Below are 8299 nucleotides of genomic sequence, written 5' to 3' on the forward strand. Positions count from 1 at the left end.
TCACCCTGACCTCCTCCATCAGGGACTTTCTTTGGTGTTTTGGGGGACTTTTTTGAGAGGCTGGGTAGGGTGGAGGATGGGAAGGGGTCCCTCTTGCCACAGCTATCTGGAAACTGGCCAGGCAGCAGCTTCTGATGGGCAGGCTGCAAGCCTGTTGAGGAGGCTCCAGTGGACCGAGGGAATACCCTCTGGTCCCCAGAGAAGGGAGAATCAACACAAAGATCAGGGTGTCCCTGTGGTTTTGGCATCTTTTGTCCTTTCCAGCCCTGGGGCAGGCATTTTCTGGGTCTCCTGATTTGTGCTTGAACCCCAGGCCTTAGCTCCCTTTTGACTGCTTCCTCACCCCACACCCTGGTATCCTTAGCTAAGGCACCATCTCAGGGGCATGGGGAGAAGACAGAGGAGAGTGGCTGAGGCCTGCAGCTGATGTAGTGAGCATTTGGGGCACCCCCAACAGCTACTGGCTACTGGGAACAGAACAGCTATTGGGTCATTTCTGAATGGCCAAGGTGAGGGCCAGAATTTCAAGTTCAACCATATCATACACTGGGAATTTGCACGATGTGGGGGGGTCCTAAGCCACCCCCAGTTTAAAGGGAAGCCAAAACTCAATGTGAATGCAACCAGCCCATTGTCCCTCTTCCCAGAGTGTCTCCCGGAAGTGGAACCAGAACTACTATTGCCTACCCTTTGGCTCAGAGACTGCCCCCTTCCACCTCTCAATCCCAGGGGGCAGGTGAAAAGGCAAAGGTGATTGAGGTGAAGAAACCGGGTGAGCCATGCAGAAGGTGGGACCCTGGGAAATTGTATAATTTAAGGACACCAATAATAATAGTATTATTTTTTTTTGTAAGGAAAAATCAATATGTACATTCGGAAATCATTTTCTCTGTAAATGGTTGGATTTTATTTCACCCTTAAAGGGATGCTTAAAAGGAGAAAATAATATTAATAATAAAAACAGCCACAAAGTCTGAAGGGTGTGCGTGTGTGGCCAGTTTGGGACAGGGAGGGGCGGTGACCTGACTAGAGGGTGATGATGAATCAGCCGAGCAGCTGTGTGTGTATCCCCACGGCCGGTGAGAAGGGGTGACCTTCCCAGCACCTTCGCAGAGGAATGCAGTCACCCCAAGTAGGCCTCCCATCCTCTCTGGGGAGCTGGTTTGGAAAGGGAAGTGCGAGTTGAAGGAGAAGGGGGGGACCTAGGGCAGCCAGTTGGGCAGGGAGTTCTGATATCCAAATCAAGACACCTAACTGGAAGACTCAAAGTCTTGGGTCATGAGGAACAGCGGAGAGGTGTCCTCACCGTTATTAGAGGCATAGCTGAGACATTGGTGGAGCCATTGGCCCCTGAAAATCATTATTCCCATTTTACAGATGTAGAAAGTTAGGCTTAGACAAACACAGAGTGGGGCATCCTAATCCAAGGTGGAGTTCTTCCCTGCCACGATATATCTTGGTGGTGTTGGGGCAGACCTAGAAAAGATGGTGGCAGTCCCTATGCTCAAGTTCTGACAGAATGTGGCCTGCTTCCCTGAATGGAGCTATCTCACAGGAGGGCCGAGACCTAAGCTCTGAACTCTGTAGGGATTTATATTCTCTGCCAAACTCACTTCTATATATACAATGACTCACAGCAAGTTTTGCCACATGCCTTTGAGGCTAGATAGACAGTACAGTGACCCTGAGCATTGCTAGGTATAGCCCATAACTCAAAATTAAATTAGAAATAAAAAACAGAACCAAAGAGATAGCATGGAGGTAGGGTGTTTGCCTTGCATGCAGAAGGACGGTGGTTCGAATCCTGGCATCCCATATAGTCCCCCGAGTCTGCCAGGAGCAATTTCTGAGCAGAGAGCCAGGAGTAGCCCCTGAGCGCTGCTGGGAAAAACACCTAGGGGCCAGAGCAATAGGCACGGCAGGGTACAGCAATAGGCCATTTGCCTTGCACTCGACCAACACAGGACTGACCTTGGTTCAATTCCCAGCATCCCAGAATGTCCCCGAGCCTGCCAGGAGACATTTCTGAGCACAGAATCAGGAGTAACCTGAGAGCCACCAGGTATTCCCCCCCTCAAAAAAACCCAACCCCCCAAAACCCCTCAAGATTTGGAGGCTGGAGAGATAGCATAGCACTTACCTTACCTATATTGGCCATGGTTTAAATCCCAGCACCCTATATGGTTCTCTAAGTTACCAAGGAGTGATCCTAAGTGTAGAGCCAGGAGTAATCCCTGAGAACTGCCATGTGTGTCCTTAAAAACAAAACAAACACTGGTTGGACAACATGTAGGACAACATGTAGGACACATGCCTTGCACACAGCCAACCTGGTTTTTTGTTTGTTTGTTTTTTGGGCCACACCTATTTGACACTCAGGGATTACTCCTGGCTATGTGCTCAGAAATCGCCCCTGGCTTGGGGGGACCATATGGGACGCCGGGGGATCGAACTGCGGTCCGTCCTACGCTAGCGCTTGCAAGGCAGACACCTTACCTCTAGCGCCACCTTCCCGGCCCCTACCTGGGTTTGATATTCGACACCACATATGGTTCCCTAAGCATCGTCAGGAGTGATCCCTAAGCTCCTGACTATGGGTCCAAAACAAAAATCTAGGGGCCAGAGAGATAGCACAGCAGTAGGGTGTTTGCCTTGCACTAGATGACCTGGTATGGACCTTGGTTGGATATCCAGCATCCCATATGATCCCTTGAGCCTGCCAGGAGCAATTTCTGAGCATAGAGCCAGGAGTAACCCCTGAGTGCCACTGGGCATGGTAAAAAACAAACAATAAAAACAAAATAAAAAGTAAATAGGATGAACAATGATGCCTACTTCACATACCATAATGGATTCCAGAAGACTAGATCAAAGATGTTGATTTTATTTCATGACTATTTTGGCTACACATAGCTTTCTTTAGGCCTTATTCCTGGTTTTGTGCTCAGGGATCGCTCCTGATGGTGCTCAGGCCATCATAGCTAGTGCTGGGCCAACTGCTTGCAAGGTAAGTGCCTTACCCACTGTGCTATCTCTGCTATTTCTCTGCCCCCCCCCCAACTTTAGTTTATTTTATTCTTTGGGGCCACACCTGGCTGAGCTCAAGGCCAACTTTCTTCTCTGTGCTAAAGGGATCATTCCTGTGATATGAGAACCATATGCTGTGTTGCTATTTACCTGGGTTGGCCACATGCAAAGCAAGCTCTGTAACCCTTGTGCTATTCAGCTCTTGCCCTTTTGCTTATAAAACTGACTCATGGGCCGGAGAGATAGCACAGCGGTAGGGCATTTGCCTTGCATGCAGCCGATCCAGGATGGATGGTGGTTCAAATCTCGGCATCCCATGTGGTTTCCCCTGCCTGCCATGAATGATGTCTGAGCACAGAGCCAGGAGTAACCCCTGAGTGCCACTGAGTGTGACCGCCCCCCCCAAAAAACATAAAACAACAACAACAAAAAAACCCTGACTCATAATACTGGCTTATAAGCTCTTCATGGTGCCAGGAGAATGCCAAGAATATGTCTTGATCCTGATCAGAACATCGTGGGATTCCAAGTTGCCCCAGGAGCAGGTGAGTGACCTGAGTGGTCTTGTGTGATCTGTAAAATGGGCACATTGAGTCGGGCAGGGGCATCCTGGGGATATGAACGAACACCTGGATGGCACAGGTTGAAGAGGCCCTTCTTCCCTTCTCCTACCTCACAGGGGCGAAGGAACGAGAAACAGGTACTCAGTGAAGTGAGGTGGTCCCTGTCCTTTCTTTCAAAGATTTCTCAGGCCTGGAGCAATAGCACATTGGATAGGACACTGGCCTTGCACATGGTTGACCCAGGTTCAATCCCTGGCATCCTACAGAGTCCCCTGAGTCCCACCAGGAGTAAGCCCTGAGTATCCCCACAAGTGGCATGCACACACACACACACACACACACACACACACACACACACACACAAACAGATTTCTCAGTTGAATGGGGAACTAATTCCCTGGGGCAGTGGGATGGTGGTATCAGGTTCTCATCTGGGGACTGAGCATCAGTGACACTGGTGACTACAGGCCCCATTCAGTGGCAAAGAGTCTGGAGGAACAGTTCAGAGGTCAAGCACTTACAAGGGCCATTCAGGTTTCTTTTGATTTTGGTGGCACCCAGCCCAGGACCTCACACATACAAGACAGGTGCCCACTCCAGGAATTCTTTTCCCTGGAAGTGACAGAGCAGGACAGAAGCAGTGTCACCTGGGCACTTTGCGGTCTTCACCTGTTTTCTTAGGGAGACCTAGGATGGGGCAGCTGACCTGCTTATAGGGTCCCCACAGTCCTCATGACATCAGGCATCTTGGCCTTCTTTCTTCCTTTCCTTCCTGAATGCTGGAACCAGGCCTAACAGCGCCCACAGGCCAGCTGCACCCCCACTGTTCTCTCCAGTGGATTCTGTCTCCTTTCTGCACCTTCATCCTGGGTCCCTAAGCCTTCTGACTTGTCATCAGAGACATTCGCTTTGTCACCACTACTCCCATCTCCACCTTCAGTGGGGGCTTCTTTGGGGGGCTATTCCTGGCTCGGGCTCAGCACAAGGGTGCTCAGAGAACCTCAGGCTGGAAGCCAGGCTTCCTGTGTATACCATGTTGGCAACCCAATCCCAGCCTTTATTTCTCATGCCCAGGGCGCCCCCTGCTGGCCTCTTCTTTCACACCCGTCACCAGGACTTGGTCTTCCAGCTTGGGATCCAGGTTCCAAACGCAGGACTTTAGCACAAACCCTAGCCGGTCACTCACGGCTCTCCCAGATTCTGTCTCCCCACTGTAGTGATGTCATCCCAGTGTTTAGGGTACGGGTTTTTTTGCAGATCTCAGCATGCCAGCTAGGTTGTACCAAGCTGAGTCCCCAGAGTTGGGTGAGTTATTTTTCCTTTTATTTTTTTGCTTTTTGAGTCATACCCTGGTTGTGGCTCTGTGCTCAGGGATCACTCCTGAGCTCAGGGGATCCTATGGGATGCCAGAGATCTACCTGAGTGGACCGAAAGCAAGTCAAGCACCCTACCTGCTGTGCTATTTTTCTACCAACTGGGTGAATTTTATTGGGGGGTAGCACACTCAAGAATCACTCTTGTCAGGCTCAGGGGACTATATGGGATGCTAGGGATCAAACCTGGGTCAACAGACTGAAAGGGAAATGACCTACCCACTACCTACTGTGCTTTCACTCAAGCCCCCAAGGTTTATTTGTTTGGTTGACTTTGGGGCCACATCTGGCAGTGCTCAGGGGTTACTCCTGGCTCTGTGTTCAGAAATTGCTCCTGGCAGGCTCAGGGGATCATATTGAACTCGGGTTGATCCAGGGTTGGCTGCATGCAGGGCAAACTACTTACCCACTGTGCTATTGCTCTGGCCCCTTTTATATATATATTTTTTTGTTTGTTTTGTTTTTTGGGTCACACCTGGCGGCGCTCAGGGGTTACTTCTGGTTCTACACTGAGAACTCATTTCCTGGCAGGCATGGGGGCGCCATATGGGATGCTGGGATTTGAACCATGGTCTGTCCTGGATCGGCTGTGTGCAAGGCAAATGCCCTACTGTAGAGTTATCTCTCCAGCCTCATATAAATTTTTTGGTTTTTGGCCCACACCCAGTGACGCTCAAGGGTTACTCCTGGCTATACTCTCAGAAATTGATCCTGGCTCAGGGGACCATGCCAGGGACTGAACCAAGGTCCATCCTGGATCAGCTGTGTACAAGGCAATACCCTACTGCTGTGCTATTGCTCTAGCCTCTAAATTTATTATTATTATTATTATTTGGTTTTGGGCCACACTCAGTGATGCTCAGGGGCTACTCCTGGCTCTGCACTCAGAAATCACTCCTGGCAGGCTCAGGGGACCATATGGGATGCCAGGGATCAAACCTGGCTGCATGCAAGGTTAATGCCCTACTGCTGTGCTATCACTCTGGCCCCTGGATGAATTTTTTGACAAAGATACCTGACACCTATGTGGGTATCAGAAGCCTGTGCCCTCCCATTCCAAAGGAACATTGGCACCTTGAAGAATAAGAATTGGGGAGCCCTTCTGAAGGACAGACCCTCCCCAAATAAGGGTCTCCCCTTTTCCCTCCTAAAAATAATATTCGACAGGCAGGAAAGTCCAGAGACAGTCAAGGTCACTTAGCCTTCCAGCTGGAAACACCACTAATTATATTTATTTGGGTCACACAGTGATTTCTTTTCCCAAGCAAACTGGGGCAGCTTGAGAAGGCAGAAAGAGACCATGTGGCAGAATCAGACAAACTTGGGGTCCTTGGCGAGTCTCCTAGGGGGCGATCAGTGCCATGCAAGACTCGGGGCTGGAGTAAAAGTATGGTGAAGAGGGCCCTTGCCTTGCATGTGTCCTACTGGGGTTTGATCTCTGAAGTCCCAAAGGGTCCCCTGAGCACTGTCAGGAGTGAGCCCTGAGCACAGAGCCAGGAGTAACCCTGAGCATCACTGGTAAGGCCTAAAAACAAACAAACAAGACTGTGTGTCAGGATGGCACCTCTGTGGCAACCACTCGCTTGTTTGGCCTGTACATGCCCAGGAAACAGTCATCCCCATGTTCAGCCTAGCCACACAGGAAGCACAGGGGTGGTGGGGAGATGCTCTATGATGTTAGGGGGCTGAGGCCCTGGCCTGCAGGGACAAAAGGACACACTCTTTTTCAGGGATACTCGGGGGTGCATAGCCACAGGGTCCAGATGGCCGGCGATTCCCACGGATGTCTCGGGGAGGTCGATCCTTTCACAAGGGTCCCCTTGGGAGAGACAGGTCTGGCTTATTCAGGCCTGGAACAAGGGAAAATCTCCAGGGATCACCATCAGGGGGGCACCCTTGCTTGTGGTACTGTTTGAATCCCCCTCCTCACACAGGCTCCAGTACCTGCCTTCTTGCTCTTTCTTTTGGGAAGTGGAGCCCACAACTGGTGGGGCTCAGTTTACTTTGGGTTGTTGTGCTTAGGGTCACTCCTCAGGGGGTGACTATCTTCTGTACTGGGTATTTGTCTAGCGGCATGCAAGGCTACTACCCAGGCCTCTGTGCCATCTTTCTGGCCCCCTCTGCCCTCCCCTGCCTCTTTTTTGTTTTTTGGTCAGATCTGGTGGCACTTCTGGCTCTACACTCAGAAATCAGGTTTGAGGACCAGATGGGATGCTGGGGATCGAACCTGGAAAGGCTGTGTGCAAGTCAAATTGCTCAGAAAGGCCTATCTTGTTGAAAGTCAAATGCATATTGACTTGAGCAGGGTTTGTTTCTGGAGGAAGTAAGAAGAAGGTCACCACACCCTCCTCTTGGGTACCTTTTTTTTTTTTTTTTATGCCATACTCAATTTACTCCTGGCTCTGTGCTCAAGGGTCACTCCTGGCAAACATGGAAGACCGCATGGGATTTTGGGAGTCGAACGTGGGTCTTCTGTGTGCAAGGTAACTGCCTTACCTGCTTACTTCCTCCTGGGATCTCTTTGGATCCCTTTAATCCTCAGCATGGTCGTGGCTCAGAGAGGTTCAGAAAGCTACTGATGGCAGCTAGGATGTGAGTGGCAGAGCAGGAACCCAGAGCCAGTAGGGCCTGATTCCTAAGCCTTAATTTCCTTGTCTTAGATAAATGGACACTTCTTGGCTGGATGGAGAGGTAGGGGTGGGGTGGGGAGATTTATAGGTTCTGTGAAGACAGAAGAGAAAATACAAAGTAAGGTGCTTGCCTGGCTGACCAAATTTAATCTCTGGCTCCTATGGTTCCCCCAGCACTGGCAAGGGTCACTTCTGAGCATAGAACTAGAAATGGATGAACTAGAAAACAGCAGCTTAGGCTCACATATGGTACCCAGGCACCACAAGGAGGACCCTGAGCACCACACTGGGAGTTGCCAGTCCCTCAGCACTCTCAGATGTGGCCCTAAAGCCAAACATCAACAACCACAAAACGATGCTAAGGGGATTAAAGGACTGGGGTGGGGTCCCAATTTGATCCCCAGCACTGTATGGTCCCCTGATACCTTTCTGAACCTGATCCTCATCCAGCGTGGTCTGGAGTCACCCCTGACTCCTGAGCACTACATGGTGTGACACTCCCACTTCCCAGACTAAATTAAAAAAAAAAACAAAAAACAAAAAACAAAAAACAACTAACAGAGGGGCTGGAGCAATAGATAATACAGCTAGTAGGGCATTCATTGCCTCGTATGTGGTCTACCGGGGTTGGATCCTCAAAATTGCATATGGTCTCCAGAGCCTGCCAGGAGTAATCCCCAAGAATCGCCCCAAACAAAAGAAACAA

The sequence above is a fragment of the Suncus etruscus genome, chromosome 4 (genome assembly GCF_024139225.1).
Source record: "Suncus etruscus isolate mSunEtr1 chromosome 4, mSunEtr1.pri.cur, whole genome shotgun sequence".
Lineage (NCBI taxonomy): Eukaryota > Metazoa > Chordata > Mammalia > Eulipotyphla > Soricidae > Suncus > Suncus etruscus.